This window comes from Rhinolophus hipposideros, assembly GCF_964194185.1.
Source record: "Rhinolophus hipposideros genome assembly, chromosome: 1".
Lineage (NCBI taxonomy): Eukaryota > Metazoa > Chordata > Mammalia > Chiroptera > Rhinolophidae > Rhinolophus > Rhinolophus hipposideros.
The window spans coordinates 6,818,208-6,838,264 of record NC_138047.1 but is presented as its reverse complement, the minus strand read 5'-3'; positions in this window follow the sequence as shown (position 1 = coordinate 6,838,264).

Below are 20,057 nucleotides of genomic sequence, written 5' to 3'. Positions count from 1 at the left end.
ATTGTGTGTCTAAAATAACACATGTGGACACACATTGGGGAGGTACATGAAGAATAATAGCATGAGTGTAATTTGGGAATCCCAAAGCTAATGTTTAAGAATATAGCCAAAAAGACACTGTGAAAATATTGGATTCTATCCACAAACAAGTCTTTTATTTATAAGTAAATCACTATTGTCATTTATTTTAAATAAAATTGATCCTGACATCCCATCCTACTAGTTTTCAAGGACAGTCTATCTTATTTATTTTTGTGGCTTCTTCTCCTTACAAAAGGTCAGACTCTTGGCCAATATAGAACGCAGAAGTGGGAAATGAGTGAAATTTCCAGTTCATCTTGCTTTCTGCTGACATACATATTTTTTTCATTCTTTCAACAAATAATTTTAGAACCCATGAGTACACAGCATAGAACCTAATAGTGCAAATTCTTCTAGACTCCAAATCTAAACTCTAGCACAAAATAACTGGAAAGCCTTAGAAGAGTTACTGAATTTCTCTCTTTCTCTGTTTTAGTTAACATAGCCCAATGGCACATTGTGACATTTACTAAGACTCACTGCTGTGGGCAGATGTGGCACATGCCCTGTCAAGTAGTGAGGCTGATTTTCCTGGGAAAGCCAGGAGCAACTTCTCTGAAGATGTTAAATTGGAGATTGAAACTGAATAAAGAGAAGGTCGCTTTGGTAGAGAGATCTGTCAGGAGACATCATGTCAGAGAAAGAAGAGAATATGGCAAAACCTGAGGTGAAAACAGGATTACAAATAGAATTAGAGTGAAAGGGTCCCAGGGTGAGTATGGACAAATAGGCCGGAGCCAGATTGTGCAGGGACTTGAGGTAATGGTTGTAATTTTAAGAAGAGGACTTTAGAAGTTTTGAAAGGAGAATGACATAATCTAATTTACGTTAAAGAATAAAATCTATTTTGTAGAATAGCTTGAGAAGACCAGCATTAGGAAGCCACCGAAGACCGGAGAGAGAGAGTGGCTGGTCGAGGGTAGAAGTAGTGAGGATGACAAAAGTGGACAGAAAATGTATTTGAGAAGCAGGAATGACTACTTGCTTTGGGGTTCATTGAGGAGAGTACTGGTGGGTGAAGGAAGGGAGGAATCAGGAACTGCTCCTAGCTGTGCATAATTGTTACTAACAGTTGCAAGACTGAGAGACTCTTGGAAACATTTCTTTGTCCCGGGAGAGGAATGCTGAAAAATGAAGTGTCCCACTGACAAAGCGTCTTCATTGTCTTAATCGAGAATGAACCCTTGGAACTGGAAGTATCATTTAAGCTTCTATGTTCTGCTAGGACATAAAACTCTCTGGTGAGCCTGGGGACGCCGGACTCCATCTCTTTAGAGGGGTCTGGTCATAATTTTCATTATAACCTTGCCAACGGGCACAGCCAGGGTTTCTGGGTCCCCAAGGACCAGGACTCACAAACTACTCCCTATTCCAACAGGTGGTGACTTCTCTCTCATTCTTACTTTGGTCCATCAGTTTCTTCTCTCAAACCTACATGGATCAAGGGGATTTTTGAAAGTCAAAACCCAGGAAGTATTATAGTAAGCATGTACCACATAGCTTCTTAAAACAATGACACATAGTTTCCATGTTTCCTGTGGCTCTTACCTCTTGAATGGGAAGAAAGGAAATGGAAACAAAAATATGAGAAAAGTAAACATAGCTTATAATATTGCAAGAAATATACATCTCATTTATAATTTTCTTTATTTCCCAGATTTCAGCAATTGATATGTGTTATGTAAGAAAAACAGTATTTTTCTAAAATTTTCAAATCATCTGACATTTTTAGAGGTTATTGGAGATGACAAGGCATTTTCTCATACACACACGTGCACACACACACAAGAGTAAGTAGCAATAACATTTCCTCATATATAGACAGCTATTTATTGTCTACCAACTAAGTAGACAAGGTGAGCTGCTGAATAGGGGATGCAGAATAAGAAGTGAATTGAGGAGAATGAACCTATGCATATGATTACAAAAATTAGATGATAATTCACATTTTATCAATTGTTCTGTTTTTAAACACAGACGTTTTCGTTCAGTGTTCAAAACAGACATTAAAATATCTTTTTTTTTTAAGTCATATGCTTGTCCTGCCTTGTCACCACAAAATAAGGGTTGCAAAAAAATTTAATGTTTGTGTTTTCTGTTTAAATCACTTAACGACCTGTTTAAGTCACATATGCAGCATCCTCTCTAAATGCTTGTCTGGAGTCTGCAGTGCTGTAGAATTCATTTCCTCCAAAATTGCTCTGTATCACTGAATATAGTAGCACCCAATAAATGTGAGAGTATGAATGAGGGCACCCAGTTCTCTGCTGAATACCTTGGCCAACTATTTCTTATAGCTATAAAATTCATTAAATTTAAAATTTTAACCCTGAATAGTACAAAACCTTATTCAGAACTCACCGATTTTCATGCGTGCATGTGTTTGTATGTGTGTGTGTGTGTTCCTTTGGCACTTTATCACAGACGTAGATTAGTTTAACCATTGCCACACTGAAGACACGAAACCGTTCTATCACCACAAAGATTCTCTCATGCTACTGATTGATAGTCACATCCACACCCTGCTCCTTCAATCCCCAAACCTGGCAATCAGGACTGTGTTTCATCATTTCTAATGTTATATAAATTAAATGAGGCAGTATGCAGCCTTTTAAGATTGACTTTTTTCTTAAAATTTTGATAATTTTGTTAGGACCTACTCAAATTGTCTGCTAACAATAGTCCATTCCTTATATTGTTGAGTAACATTGCATTGTGTGGATGTGCCATAGTTTAACCATTTCCCCTTAGAAGGACATTTGGGTAGATTCCAGGTTTGGACTATTATAAATAAAGATGCTGTGAACATTAATCTACAAGTTTTTGTGTAGACATAAGTTCTCATTTCCTGGAATAAATATCCAGAAGCATAACTGCCAGGTTCTGTGGAAGGTGGAAAATTGCCAAACTATTTTCTAGAGTGGCTGTGCAATCTTACATTCCTAGCAACAATATGAGAAATTAGATTTTTTACGTTCTCACCAGCATTTGCTGCTCATGTAACTTAAAAAAATATATATGTGTATTCTAATATGTATGTTGTGATACCTCACTGTGGTCTTAATTTGTATTTATCTAGTGGCTGATGATGCCAAGCATATTTTTATATGTTTATTCACCATCTGAATATCCTGTTTAGAAGATGTCTGTTCATGTCTTTTGCCCATTTTTGAATTGGATTTGTTTTTAGTGAGATAGATCGATCGATATATAGATATGTGTCCTTTTTCCAATATTTGGTTAGCAAATATTTGATTTAAATCTGTAGTTTGTCTTTTCATTATGAGCTAAAGTTTTAATTTTGATAATGTTCAAATTATTGATTTTTTTTTCTCTTATGGCTCATGGTTTTCATGTCATGTCTTCCAACTCTTCACTGAATCTTAGGTTCTGAAGATTTTCTACTTTTTTCTTCTAAAAGTTTGGTAATTTTATGGTGTACATTTAAATCTAAGATTCATTTTTAGTTAATTTTTGTGGTAAGATGTGAGGCTTAGGTCCAGATTTATTTATTTTTGCCTATGGATATCCACTTTTTTTAGTACTATTTCTTGAAAAGACCCTCCTCCCTCTGTTGAATTGCTTTTGCATTTATTTATTTACTTACTTGTTTGTTTGTTTGTTTATTTATTTATTTTTACTGGGGAATATTGGGGAATAGTGTGTTTTTCCAGGGTGTCAAGTCATTGATTTTTTCAATCTAGTTGTAGAGGCTGCAGCTCAGCTCCAAGTCAAGTTGTTTTCAATCCAGTGGAGGGCGCAGCTCACTGGCCCGTGTGGGAATTGAACTGGCGACATTGGTGTTAGAAGCATCACACTCCAACCACTGAGCCAACCAGCCGCCCGCCGATGGCTCAGCTCCAAACTCAAGCTATTGTTTTCAATCTAGTTGTGGAGAGCACTGTTCCCTGGCCCATGTGGGAATCGAACCAGCGACCTTGTTCACTGCTCACGCTCTAACCAACTAAGCCATCTGGCTATCCTGCTTTTTCATTTTTGATGAAAATCAATTGACCATATTTGTGCAGGTCTGTTTATGGATTCTTTATTCCATTTCATTGATCTATGTATGTGTCACTCCACTAGTCCTAACCTGTTTTTCTTAGTATAGCTAGAGTAGTCTCCCCTTACTATAGCTTCATTTTCTGGGGTTTCAGTTACCTGCAGTCAACTGGGGTCTGAAAGTATTAAATGGAATAATCTAGAAATAAATAATTCAGAAGTTTTAATTTGCATGCTATTTTGAGTATTGTGATGAAATCTTATGTCATCTAGCCCAGGACATGAATCATTCCTCTGTCCAACATATCCAAGATGTATATGTTATCTGCCCATTAGTCCCTTAGTTGTTTGCTAGGTTATAAGATTGACTGTCACATTATCACAGTGCTTATGTTCAAGTAACACTTATTTTACTTAATAATGGCCTGAAGTTCAAGGGTAATAATGCTGGCAGTTCAGAGATGCTCAGGAGAAATTCTCACGTGCTTCCTTTAAGTGGAAAGTTGAGTACAATGCAATAAGATGTTTTGAGAGAGAGAGCGACCACATTCATATAACTTTTATTACAGTATATTGCTAAAATTGTTCAATTTTATTATTAGTTATTATTGTTAGTCTCTTACTATACTTAATTTATGTTAAACTTTGTCATAAGTAAGTATGTGTAGGGAAAAACATAATATACGTAGAGTTTGGTACTATCCATGGTTTCAGGCATCCACTGGTGTTCTTGGATTGTATCTCCACAAATAAGGGGAGGCTACAATATATGTACATCTTGAAATCAGGTTGACTGATTCCTCCCATTTTCTTTTTTTTTCCAAAATGGTTTTAGTTATTCCAGTTTCATTACCTTGCCATGAGACATTTCAAATAAATTTACCTATATCTTCAAAATAATTTTGCTGAGACTTGATAGGAGATTTGATATCAGTTTGGAAGACAATTGACATATGAGTACTTACTCTGTTGACTTTTTATTCTATGAACATGTTATATCCACTTATTTATATATTCTATAAATTTTCCTCTGCATTTTATAGTTTTCAGCACACCATCTTTTTAAATGTTTTGGTAGATTTATACCTAAATATCCCTTTATCTTTTCAAAGCACGTCTTTTTCTTTAATATTCTATTTTTTGTTTGATTGTTTTCTGTTTCGTTAATTTGTACTGTAATCATTCCTGTCTATTTTTTCTTCCTGCTTTGGGTTTATTTTGCTTTTCTTTTTCTAGTCTCTTAAGACAAAAGCTTAGATTATTATTTTTAAATTTTGTTTCTAACATAAGCATTTAGCACAATATGTTTCCTCTCAGTATTGCATTAACTACATCCCACAATTTTTATTCAGTTCTCTGCATGTTTTATTTCCCTTGACACTTCCTCTTTGACCTATGAATTAACGAGCTTGCAGTTTGTGGCTATTATGAATAAAGATTCTATGAAAACTAACAGACATCCACATGCAAAAAAAATGAATCAAGACACAGACCTTATAACTTTCACAGAAATTAGCATAACATGGATTATAGGTTTAAATGTAAAACACAAAACTATAAAACTTCTAGAAAATTACATATTGGGAGATTTAGATGGGTGGTGGGTTTCATAGTGACATTTTTGATACAACACAAAAAGCAAGGTCCATGGAAAAAAAAAATTAAGCCATACAATAGAAGAAAGTATTATCAAAGCACATATCAAATAAAAGGCTAGTACCCAAAATATACAAAGAAAACTTAAAATTCAACAAGAAAATAGCTCAATTTCTAAAATGAGCAAAATATCTGAATGCACTCTTCACCAAGGAAGGTTTGCAGGTGGAAAATAAGCTTTGAAAAGATGTTCCACATCATATCTCAACAGAAAATTTCAAATTAAAATAGCAATGAGATAGCACTACACACTTATTAGAGTGGCCCAACTCCTGAACACTGCCAATACCAAATGCTGGTGAGGATGTGGAGCAAAAGAGAGTCAGCAGTTATTGGTGGGAGTGCAACATTGTACAGCCAATCTGGAAGACAGTTTGGCAGTTTCTTGCAAAACTAAGTATGATCTTACCAAAAAATACAGCAATCACATTCCAAATGAGTTGAAAACTTACTCATATGTCTGCAACAATACTTATACACAAATGTTTATAACATCTTTATTCATAATTTTCAAAACTTGAAAACAACTAAGATGTCCTTCAGTTGGTGAATCAATAAATAAACCATGGTATATGCACACAATAAAATATATTATTCAGTGCTAAAAAGACATGAGTCATCGAGCTATGAAAAGACGTAGAGGAACCATAAGTGCATATTTCTAAATGAAAGAAGCTGGTCTGAAAAGGTTTTCTCCAGTGCTCAACCTGGGATATATTGCATCATTCCTGCAGACTTGAGGCCCCTAGCCAGTCTTCTTTCTTCTTTTTACATTTTAACGTTTTTCTGTGTTTGTTTTTTGTTTATGGCCAGGATGTTTTAGTTGTAAGAGAGAGGAGTATCATGGAAGGGGCTCTTCCAACTTAGCCAGAACTGTAGATTTCTTTATTAACTTATTAGTGATGCCTTTCTTACTAATTTTTAGTGGCTGCTCCAGTGATTATAATATGTATTTTTAACTCATCATGGTCGATCTTCAAAGAATTTTCTTCTGCTTGATTAAAATATACATAAATCTTACAGCAATATGCTTCCAGTTACCAACCTCCCAGTACTAATACTCTTATTATATACTTTTCCTTTGAATGTATTATAAGTTGCAAAATACATTTTTGAAACTGTAATCACTAGCTTTTTAAAGGGATTCAAAGATATCTGTATAAATATCAGTAAATGTTTTAAGTTCTTTTTATTTTTCAACATATTTACACTTTCTCATATATCCATCTTTTCTACAAAACGAAGAAGCTCTCTGCTATTATTTCCCAGCGGCTTAAGGAACATTTTTTTTTGTAACTAATATCTTTAGGAAATAATTTTTTTCAGGTTTTGTCTGTTTCAAAATGTCTATATTTTGCCTTCACTTCTGCAGAATATTTTTCCTGGGTATAGAATTCTAGGTTGACAGCTTTTTGTTTGTTTTTCCTTATAACTATTTTCATTATCTTCTGATCTTTATTGTGTTTGATGAGAAAGCATCCATCATTTTTACAGTTGTTCCTCAGGATTAATATGCCTCCTTGCCCTTTAACTCTGCTTTTCAGCAGTTTGAATACAATATATGGCTTTCTTTGTATCTCCCCACTTTCATTTTGCTGAAATTCCTGGTATTTAGTTGATGTCTTTTATCAATTAAAACATATATTGTTCACATCTATTCATTTTTTTTTTCTGTCCCACTTACACCTTTTCTCCTGCTGGCCCAGTACCAGATACAATAGAGTTTTAGATATTTCTGTTCCACATGTCTTGGATGATCTTTTTCATTTTGACACTTCTTTATTTTCGTATCTAAATTTCGATGACTACTGTCTCCCCTCTCCTACTCAGTTTAGAACCAGAATGCTTAAAGTGTTCCTCGAATTTCTTATGACCACCCTCATAATTCAGTGGGCCCATGAACCTGCATTTTAGTTGAGGGTGGGTCTCTCAGCTTTTCTGCACCTCCTGTACTCGTGATCATGAGTATTTGGTGAAGGCCCATGGAGAATGTTGATCGGTATTGTTCAAATTCTCCTGGTCTATGGGTGTCCAAAGAATCATAAACTGTAACCCAGCTCATCCTTGGCCTTTAAACTTCGTTAAAGTTTGGCTGTTTTATCCTTATCCACTCCTACAGTAGCTTCTCCTTGTGCTCAGTTTTGCAGCATTAATGATGACAGCCCTGGGTGTCTTCTAGAAGGGACCTTTTGATTTTTACATTTTAGTTCATTGGTGTTTTTGCATCCTTAGCTCTCTGATGTGCTACAATTTTTGGTTTTGTAGATTATCTGGCCTGTTTATTATTGCTGTGTCGTTATATTGTCATGAGAGTTTCTATATCCTGTGTGGAAGGGAAGCCTAATGAAGAGGCTTCCCTCTTCATTTCTCTTTTACAGTTTGCAAATTTTACAGTACACATACATTATAAACAATGTATGTTATAAACAATATATTATATATTATATACAGTACACATACATTAGTATGTTATAAACAATATATAGTATACTATATATATATTACTATTATATATATTAGTATATATAACAATATATGTTATATATAGTACACATACATTAGTATGTTATAAACAAAAAATGTGTATGTGCTTACTCAATCTTTGTTTTTTGATTGCTGAAGTATATTATACCAAATTTTGGATGCAGTATTAATCAGAATAGACTATGCTGTGCCCAGGTAAACAATAAACTCTGAACTATGAATGATATCAAGAAACAGAGAATTATTTATAGTTCACAGAGGTTGTCTAGAAGTGGGGGGATGCTTTTCTCAATGACTCAGAATTCTGAGCTCTTTCTATCATGAACTATATAGAAAGGCAAACTTTTAGTATTAAAATCTTTTTTTTTCTTTTTTTTTTGTTAAAGTTTATTGGGGTGACAGTTGTTAGTGAAGTTACAATTCTGTAATACATCATCTATAGGTCACATTGTGTGCTCACCAGAGTCAATTCTCCTTCCATCACTATATATTTGATCCCCTTTACTCTCATCTACCACCTCCCTCCCCCCTTACCTTCTGGTAACCACTAAATTGTTGTCTGTGTCTATGAGTTTTTGTTTCATTATTTGTCTTGTTCCTTTGTTGCTTTCAGTTTTATATTCCACATATCAGTGAAATCATATGGTTATCAACTTTTTCTGTCTGACTTATTTCACTTAGCATAATAATCTCAAGGTCCATCTGTGTTGTCACAAATGGCACTATATCGTCTTTTCATATAGAGGAATAGTATTCCATTGTGTATATTTTTAAAGAAGCAAGTTGCAAAGTCATTGCATCCCTTCTTCCGACATTACTTTGATTAGAGATTTATTGCATGATCCTGAATCTAACTTGGCAAATAGAATCATTTTATATGTCCAAGAAGAGAAAATCATGTGGTAAAACAGCTTTTTTCTGCCAAACATGATAGTAATAATAATAATAATAATAATAACAATAGATATTATTCTTAATAATGAAAGTACTTGGCTTATGTTATCTTTTTACTATTTGATAAGCCAAATACACACACACACACACACACACACACACACACACGTACACACACATATGTGTATATGTATTTTTTTTTTTTGTCAGCTACCCTGTCCTTAACATCTTTATCTTTTCTATGTATGGTGATATTTTGTAAATGGTTGTGGTTTCTTAAACTTATATGTGTTCAGTTTCAATCTATAGGTTAATAAATCAATTTTCTAATTGGCCAATGTATCATAGTTCTTACTCTGATCTTCTGTTAGCAAAAACTAAGAATATATTCCAAATGGACATTCAATTTAATAACATTTAACATCTTAATGGAGCAAAATTCACTTGTATTTATTCAATTAATACACCAAGAGATGCTAGGTGTTTTATTAGACATTTGGAGTCTAGATGTGCTTTCTGATTCACACTTGATGTATGAAAAAGTGCTTTGGAATTAATCAGCTTGTCCACTTTTGTAAAGGACAAGAGTTTTCAACCACATCCTGTTCCTTCCTTAGCACCTTTATAAATCAAGTGCAACATACTCTAGGTAGGAAGAGATCACCATGACTGGGAATGGGTATGGGAATGCAGTGAATGTTGCTTTGTGGATAGGTAAAAACACCCCTCCCCATTTTTTACCTATTTATGCTAATGAACTGTAAGCTCCTGGAGCATAGGAAATTACCTAGCCTGACCAAGGTTTGTAAGAAATGTCTAATGAATGAGTGCTGATCTAATTAATGCATTCATCACTGAGAAGAATAATAATGAAGCAAAGAAAGAAGAGAAAAGTGATATCTTAAGTCAAAATCTCCAAAGCAGAATCTGAGAGGGGAAGTCATCTGCAAGTGGTTTGTTAAGGATGTTCTCTGAGGGAAACCAGTAGAGAGTAGTGGACACAGGGCAGGGAAGGAAGGGAAATCAGACAAGGATATAATTTCAGGTAAAATTCCAGTTTCAGCCTGAATCTGGCAGAAGAGCCCTGGAACATAAATCATGTTTCATGATTTTTCCAGCAAGATAACTGGAAGTGAAGTAGAATACATACTGTACGTACACATTGTGGATAATAGAGAAGACAGTGAAGAGTTTTGACAGAGTAAAGGGGGAGAAAGGGAGGTCTTTGCAATGGAGTAAGTGTCTACTGGTATACCTGTTATAATTTACAACTGCCAGAAATGACTCATCAGAAAATAGTAAATATGTACTTTGTTTTCTTCCAAAATACTGTATATTCTTATAAATATTTGTATTTTTATAAATATTAGTGAAAATAACCAAAGAATATAAATTCAAATCATTGACTAAAAATGAAAAGAAAATTGCCTTTGACCAAACTAGTCAACAGATTTTTCTCTTTAAACATGCAAGGCTTTTAAGAGAGTAAAAAACATCCTGCAGTAGATTCAGTTCCACTCAATCCCCAGTCAGCTTAGTTTTAGACTCCTGGTTTCTTATGGTGATGAGCTAATGCAATTAGGTGCCTGGAGCTTGTCATTTCCTTCTTAATAGGCTTCTGGGTTTGCCTACAGCTTCCTTAGCTGGAGAAGACTGTAATTCACTTGACATCAGTGGGTTATTTATAGAAAATTGGCTCAGGAACTGCAACCTATATAAAACCGGGCTCTTTTATTTCCTGTATGAAGACGTGTTTGCTGAAAATCTGTATGTGTTTGAATTGTAAAGTGCAAGTTGACGCTGCTTCCCTTTATATCAGGTTAATGTTCCGTGTTCACAAAATTGTAAGACAAGTTTTAACTCTCAAAGTTAGTTCTCCCACAAGAGGTTATAATTAGTTTTTGACTTTGCCCTTGTCACCTTTATCCTAGCTCTATACCCTGCTTCATATAGTTTCTTTTTCTTTAGAAGACTAGTTTTTATTTCACATTTTTCTTAAATACAGAGTTGGGTTCGGCCTTTAGCTGAATGATTCTCTAAGTATGACTGACACATGCCTGGCAAATTTACACTTGAGTTGCATTAGCTAATCTGCTGTAATTTATAAAGTTAAGAATTAATACCATTGTGCATTATCTTCATTATTTCTTTGCATTATTTAAAGATATATTTAAAATTGTATATCTCGGGACTAAAAATCTTAATGGATTTTGTAAAATGAAGAGAATCTTTTAAATCATAGGTTGAAACTTCTGTGTTGATTTTCTTATTTAAGGTTGATCATAGTCATTAAAATGAAGTATTTTTGCCCTTTCTTTGCAAACATGTGTTATTCTAAAGTCAGATAATTTTCTCTCCCCTTCCTTGTCTAAATGTATCTAAATGTACCTAACATCCATGGAAAATGTCTTCCATTTTCAGATTCTTATTAGCATAGTTCTGATATTGAGACCCCAGATTTATTTTGGACTGTTTAACAGGATTGGAGTCATTCTACTGTCAATTATAAATCTTAAAAGTATGTAAATATGAACATCATCTCTCTGCCTAAATGTCCTCATGTCTAATTTAGGATAATAAAAGCACCTAAACATAGGTTTGGAGAATAATGAGATAATGCTTGTAAAACTGGTTGCCTCATAGATAGTAAGGACTCCTAAATGATAGCTATAATTATTCTAGTCAAATTAATATTTAAATGAGAACCAAATTTAAATTGTATTCTTGTCATCATGATATACAAAATGATATTTATTATTGGATATTCATGGTAAAGATATTTTACTGTATCTTGCCAAATCCCAGTGACCTATTGCCACCTTTCTTCAAGAGCAACCCATTGTTTGTTTTCAGCCTTTTTGTCAAAAATTTGTTGCCCATATATGTATGGGTTTCTCTCTGGGCTGTCAATTGTGTTGCATTGGTCTGTGTTTCTGTATTTCTGCCAATACCATACTGTTTTGATTACTGTAGTTTTATAATATAATTTGGAATCAGGGAGTGTGAAACCTCTGGTTTTATTCTTTTGTCTCAGGATTGCTTTGGCTATTCGGGGTCTTTTCTGGTTTCATATAAATTTGAATATATATTTTTTAATTTATTGGGGTGACAATTGTTAGTGAAATTACATAGATTTCAGATGTACAATTCTATATTACATCATCTATAAATCCCACTGTGTGATCACCACCAGAGTCAGTTCTTTTTCCATCACCATATATTTGATCCCCCTTACCCTCATCTCCCTCCACCCACCCCCTTTACCCTCTGGTAACCACTAAACTATTGTCTGTGTCTATGAGTTTTGTTTCTCATTTGTTTGTCTTGTTCTTTTGTTGTCTTTGGTTTATATACCACATATCAGTGATACTATTCGGCTGTAAGAAAAGATGATATAGGAACATTTGTGACAACATGGATGGATCTGGAGAGTATAATGCTACGCAAAATAAGTCAGACAGAAAAAAAGCAGAGAACCCTATGAATATTTTTTTTTGGTTAATTTCTGTGAGAAATGCCATTGGGATTTCTATAGGGATTGCATTAAATCTATATATTGCTTACAGTAATATGGCCATTGTAACATTGTTAATCTAATTCAGGAACATAGAATATCTTCCCATTTCCTTATGCCTTCTTCAATTTCTATCAACAGTGTCTTCTTCCTAATATAATATAATGATGTGTACAGCAAGATTAATAGGACATAGACCAGGCCAAAGTGTTATTCTCCAAATAATTAACATACCCTATTTTAAAATACTACTACTTTCTTACCATTTGTAACACTAGCCCCACTTTTTAATTTGCACCTCAAAAACAAAAATCATTGTAATATCACATTACTGAATTGTTTCTGCTTTTTCACAGCATCCAATCCTGAATAGGACCTTACTTCCTACTCCTTCTAATCTTTCTTCAGAATCATCTAGCACAAGTCCAGTTCCTGAACATTCTATAAGGAGCCATTCCCATCTGTTTCTTACTGAAGCACTCCTAAGTTCCCATAGTAATCCAATGAAGCTAACTTTGAACTTGATGTAACTACAAATATGTTCCTGGTGGCTGCTGATTGGTGGGCTTCAATACTACCAATAAACACATAATATTCCCTGTTTCTTTGAGTCTGTCGTCTATATTATATGTGGGCTTTTCATTTCCTTCACTGCAAATTTCTAAGTATCTTTGAGTAAGTGAGATGCTCACTTCTGAAAGCTCACATCCATTCATGCATTAGTGAATATTGCCAGTGTTTCCTGTACTCACTATATCACTGATAGCACATGACCCTTGTTTCTCATGACCTTTCTTTGTGGAAGCCATTCAGCCTATGAATAAATGGCAAAGGAAGGAAGCAGAGGGTTATAGGATGAATCCACCAACCACCAAGTTGGTGCCTTTAGCAGTTTTCTTTCTCTTGCAGAAACACACACTTTCTATGCAGACATATCTTCAATTGGATAAAGGAGATGGTGTTTTAGATTTGTATACTCTTCCTTTCCATTTCATACCCCTTTACTCTTTTTTTAATTTTCTTTTTCTCTGTGAAAGCTCAAGAGTTAATTTTAGTTTTCAATGGAGCTTTATATTTCTTTCTTTTTTTAATTAAAATTTATTGGGGTGACAATGGTTAGTAAAATTACATAAGTTTCAAGTGTACAAGTCTGTAATACATCATCTGTATATCGCATTGCGTGCTCACCACCCAGAGTCAGTTCTCCTTCCATCATGATATATTTGATCCCCTTTACCCTGATCAATAAACCCTTTCCCCCCTAACCCCCTGGCAAACATTAAATATTGTCTGTGTCTATGAGTTTTTGTTTCTTTATTTGTTTGTCTTGTTCTTTTGTTGTTTTCAGTTTTATATTCCACATATCAGTGAAATCATATGGTTCTCGACTTTTTCTGACTTATTTCACTTAGGATAATAATCTCAGCATCCATCCATTTTATAGCAAATGGCACTACTTCATCTTTTCTTACGGCAGAGTAATATTCCATTGTGTAATTGTGTATATATATATATATATATATATATACACACACACACACACACACACACACACACACACACACACACACACACATATACCACATCTTCATTATCAAATCATCTATTGAAGGACAGTGTGGTTGTTTCCATGTCTTGGCTACTGTAAATAAAGCTGCAATGAACATCAGAGCACAACATCTTTACGGATAAATGTTTTTCGAATGTTTGGGTGTATACCCAGGAGAGGGATTGCTGTTCATAACGTAATTCTATTCCTAATTTTTTGAGGAACCTCCACACTGCCTTCCATGGCAGCTGCACCAGTCTGCATTCCCACCAACAGTGTATGAGGGTTCCTTTTTCTCCACAGCCTCTCCAACACTTGTTATTATTTGTCTTGTTGATGATAGCCATTCTGACTTGGGTGAGGTGAATGAGATATTACCTTATATTTCTTTCTTGGGTTTCCCTTCAAAAGTCCCCACACCCAGTCAGTCTTCTAGAAGTGACACTGATGGGAAATTTCTTGTATTCCTGCCATGTTATATTCTGTGCAATTAGTACATGAAAAATTATACAGAACATATTGAAGATTTCATTTACAAAGCTCATTCTCTAATGTTTCTCTGTAAAATTGTGTTGACTTAAAATGCGGTACTCTTTAATTGATATAAGTTCATCCTTATTTATGTATAGGATTTCTTCTAATTTAGCATACTTTCTCTTAAGCAAATTCTTTCTAACTGCTACATAATTTGTTGAAAAATCCTTTTGTTTCTTTTACAGTAAATTATAACTCAGAACACTATTTTATGACTTTGTGTTCATTCCTAGTATAAAAATATGTACACTAAATATTAGAACATTTTAAAGCCCTTTTCTCCCGTGAGCTTTCATTTTGTTTTGATGTTTTAAGTCATCACAAACAAAACTGAAGTATCTGAGGGTGTAAAGGAGAGAAAAATAAGAAAAATATCATATTGAAACCAAACAAAACAACAACATGGCAACAGGATTTATTGTAATGGGTAAAACAATTATTGCATAAAACATATTGTCATGCAGGGTGTCATGTGGGGTCTCTGGTCCCGCTCCCCACATAAGGACATGGTGAGGCCAAAAAGGAACACCCACGGAGCCATAGGTAGGGAAGTCAGACCACTATATTCTCACTGGTGGCTGGGTTCGAGACACAGGAAGCAGAAGCCACACTATCCGCAACCTGCTGTCTACTTCTCTCTGCCAACCCACCTCACTTGCTAGCTGCAATCCACTCTTGCTAGCTCAGCCGCCATCTTCTTGCTAGCCCCCCATTTGCTGCTAGCATAGTCACAGCAGTTATATTAGTGGCCAATGGCTCACTGGTTAAAGCTGACGGCCAACTAGCCACAGCTGACGGCCAACTAACCACAGTTGATGGCCATTTACTATTTGAGCCAGTACCTTTCTATGTGAGGCCGAGAGCATGGAAACTGCACTCCTGGCTTTGTTCCCACACATATTGAAAACATATGTTGCTATCCAAAAAAATGATCACATATTATGTATTTAGATATGAGGGATGGACAGTGGTTTGGATGCATTTTATATTTTATTAAACTTGACAAAATTTTGATTTATTAAAGTTGTATTATTGCACAATTTAATTATTAACGTGTGAATCTGCTAGGTTTATTTTGTGTTTAAATTTATACTCTAAAAGTAATTTGAAGAATTATTTCACAAGTCAGTTAGCCTGGGGGCATGGTTAGAGTTCATTTGCATATTTCCCTTGAGGAGCTGTTGCCGTCCTGGAAGCTGAATTGGCACAGATGTCTTGGGTTGGGAGTGAGGGTAGAATTTAGAAAGAAATTTGAGAGTATTTCCAAGTGCCCTGAAATTTGAGTCTGTGAGCTTCCAGGAATGAGGGATAGACTCATTGGGTTAGTTCTCTGAGAGGAAGTGTGGTACTTTCACTAAGCACCAGGGTGCTGAAAGATAACTTAAACATTCCCGCCATTAAAAATGGCTATATTTCATCAAATCTAAAATGTTAACCATTATTTAAAAAAAAAAACAACTTATTTTTTTGCAGAACTGAGAAAAAAATTATGTGCTGCCAAACTATGGAAAAATCTTTCTTACTACTTAGAATTTTTATTTTTCGGTTAATCAGAGAGCTACTTAATTTAAACAGGTTAATTAGTACTATTAGTAGTAATATATCATTTTGTATATATTAAATGGAAATGCATTAATTAGGGCATTCCCAAACTTATTCAATTTTTCTAAATCAATTCAAAATTCAATTTTTCTAAATCAACTTGGGATCTGGATGCATTGATATCGATGGATTTTCTTTTATACCCTTGCAGCATAATCCTCTGTGCCATCATTTCTTAAATGAGTCTGCACTATTACGTCTATTTATTATGTCTAATTTCCAGCTGATATCTATTCTACAAGCTGAAAAGCTGGCATTTTTTAAAAAAAATTTTCCAGAATGCATTGATGATAACAAGTATATACTGACTTCCATCTAACCACTAGAGACTGTAAAATATGTCCCAATTTCAGAAATGTTATACTATTTTTTAATGGTGCATTTTAGAATAAGTGAAATATGGTATTTCTTCTCCCTGATATCCATGCATAAGGTGTTGTAGTTCAAAGAAAAAACTTTTAGACAATTGTATGCATTCATTTAACATGTAAATACAGAAAAACAAGCAAAATGAAGCCCTTTTAGGTACCTTGGAATTCAGCCGACCTTCGGGTAGAAATCATGAGACAAAATCCTCTAATAAGTAGCTACACAATGGCAAAGGAGATCAGAATTCCAACCTAGGTCTCCATTTCAAAGGTTAGAGAATATAAATCACATTATACACTATTCAGACCAAGATGGTAGTGTTGCTACAAAATTTCTATCACAAATACATATCTTTATATCATTAAATATCCATAATTAAAAAATCACTTCTAACATCAGCATGCTAGTGAAAATACCATTGCTTCCTTGGTATGTGTATATCTGATTAGAGTATAGATGCTGACTAAATTCTACAAAGTTATAATTTAAAGATAAATTGCATGCCATCAATGTGGAAGAATCATAAAGAAAATTACAGACAATACAAAAATATGTAATTTGAGCAATGTCTTTTCTTTACCAAAATGGAGATGCTTGGCTGGTAGAAATGCCAACCTCTATAGACTTACTTCTCTAGTTCACTAAGTACTATCAAATGTTGAATAAAATGTTTAAAGATTTTTCTCTTTGATTTTCTTAAAACTGTGGTCAGTATTTTAGGAGAATAAATTAGTCACGTTGTGTTTGTACAAAAGAGATGTTTTTAGCATAAATATCTTGTGTAATGCACAAATATACATTTTATATAAGTACCATGTACCATATATGTATATATTATATATATATAATATATAATATATAATATTTAACATAAATAAATACTAAATAAATCGCCTGATATTATAAATAGCTCAAAGAGAGCTTAAGTAAAGAACTGAAGTCATGAGAGCACAACAATAGATTTCTAAGATTATTTTTATCATTCTTGTGCTTCTCTAAAATCATCTCATTTCATTAACATCAACCACAGGGCTCTTGACATGGACCATATACAGTAAACCAGAGGAAGTACCGAGAGGCAATGTGGTCTGTGACAGGAATCTTTCTGAGGAGCTGAAGCCTTCAGTGGCTTCCAGCTGGGTGGGCACAGATGACAAAGGGTCTGCTAGAGCACCCCTCTGTTCCTCCAGCAGATCTGAAGAATACACTCCTCTTCCTTGCCATTTAGAAACAGGAACTTCAAACCCTACAAATCATGAATATGAAATGTTTCCCCAAATAACCTCACATCATATGTAGAAAGTTCTCAAGACACAATCATTTTTGACAATTGTATATGTGTGTGTGTGTGTGTGTGTGTGTGTGTGTGTGTGTGTGTATATATATATATATATATATATACATTCTTGGAATTGTTAAAACCAGCATGGTAACTAGTAACCCAGGCCTGGAGAATCCTTGGCTCAAATTTAAATATGGAGTAGCTTTACAGATTTTCAGAAAGAACCATCTTATTATAAACCATTGTCACTACACGTTTACTTCTGAGAAAGAAGCAAATGCCCTCATTCAGAGGAAAACAGACATCGTCTTGCCTTTTCCTGCTCAGGAAAATCCTTTTTAAAACTATCCCTTGTTTTGATTACCAGAAATTTTAGGATTGTTCATACATTCTTAAGCCTCCAAGCAGGTATATTCCACTTTGCGACGGTTTCTTGGTCAGCCATTGTAGTTATGGTTGGCCTCTAAGTGGGCTGCTCTGCATGATTCCTGGCCCTTTTGTCTAACCACGTTGCACTATATCAGTTTTTTCTCAAGCTGTTATGTTTGTTAAAACCTGTGTTTCCGGACCCCTTCTTATACCAAAAGTATCAGAATTGCTTTAAGTTAGGCTTCAAAACAGACTCCCCTGTATTACTTCTTCCCACTAAGGTTTGAAACTGCTTTTCAATCCATTTTCAATTCATCAAGTGGCTTAAATACAGAATCTATATTTCCTAGCAACAAAATACACTCTCATCTCATTCCTTCCTCTGCTCATTTCTTGTCTTTTCTCATCTGGATGACTAAAGTAGCCACATAATCTAATTTCACTTTCTACATTCATTTTTGACCTTGCTCATTCCAATCCATTCATTACACTGTGGTTCTGAACTATGGATGATTTGGCCCCTAGGTGACATTTGATCATGTCTGAATATATTTGAGATTGTCACAGTTGGGAACTGGCATTTAGTAAACAGAAGCCAGGGATGCTGCTCAACATCCTACAATGCACAGGACAGCGTAATAGAATTATTGAGCCTAAAATGTCAGTGGCGCTGAGGTGAGAGAGCTTCACACTGTCACACTTTTACCCTTTCCTTGTCCACATCCACTATATTCGTTTCTGCCAATGGGACTCTTATAGTGCCCTGATGACCTTCGTTATACAACTTTGTGTGTAATATTGTTTGAAAATGTTTCATGATCTGCCTTCCCTTCAAGAATATAAGGATTTGATGCCTAGCACCTAGAGTAATAATTTGTACATTACAAAACTTTAATTGGATTAAGTAGGCCAGTCTCGTTTGCGTGTTCTGTGTGGTTGTGTATATGAGTAATTCCATAGAAGCGCTATATGTAAAAGGTGAGTCTGGCATTAAATCAGTAGCTATGCAAATATTAATTCTATTACCCCCTAGAGGGCCTCACAAAATGCTGGAAAAATCCTGAAAAATACGTTTTGTATTCCATTGAATTACTGTGGGTTATGATTCATAATAGTTCAGAATGAACCACTATGGGTTATAAGAATGTGATATATCTATTACTTTTTTATGTATGAGTACAATTCATCCCCATTGCAGATTGAAAACAATATTTCAAACTATTTTAGATTATTTCCAGTTAAGTGAGTCAAACCTGCCACAGGTCTAACCTGGAAATGAATCAGAATTACAGAACAACAAATTAATAGAGTTAAAAAAAGAGCGCATCTGTCCCAGACCCTTGAGTTCGGGGAAGTCAAGTATTATTATTTTCATTTTTTAAATGAAGAGTCTGAATCCATGAATAATTACATGGTGGTCCAAATTCACAATGGTGATACATTACTAAGACAAGGTTTAAATCCAAAACCCTTATTTCCTTTTTGTAGATCATCAAGGCAAATGTATATATACACACATATATATATATATACACACATATATACATACATACATATACATATATATGCATATATATGTATATATGCATATATATTTTTTTAGAAGTTCATTGTTAACTCCCCATTTTACTCACCCCCCATCCCCCACCCCCACTTTTGGTAACATGGTATAGTGCAAAGATCATGGACTTAAGCATCCCTGGATTTGAAAGGCAGTTCTA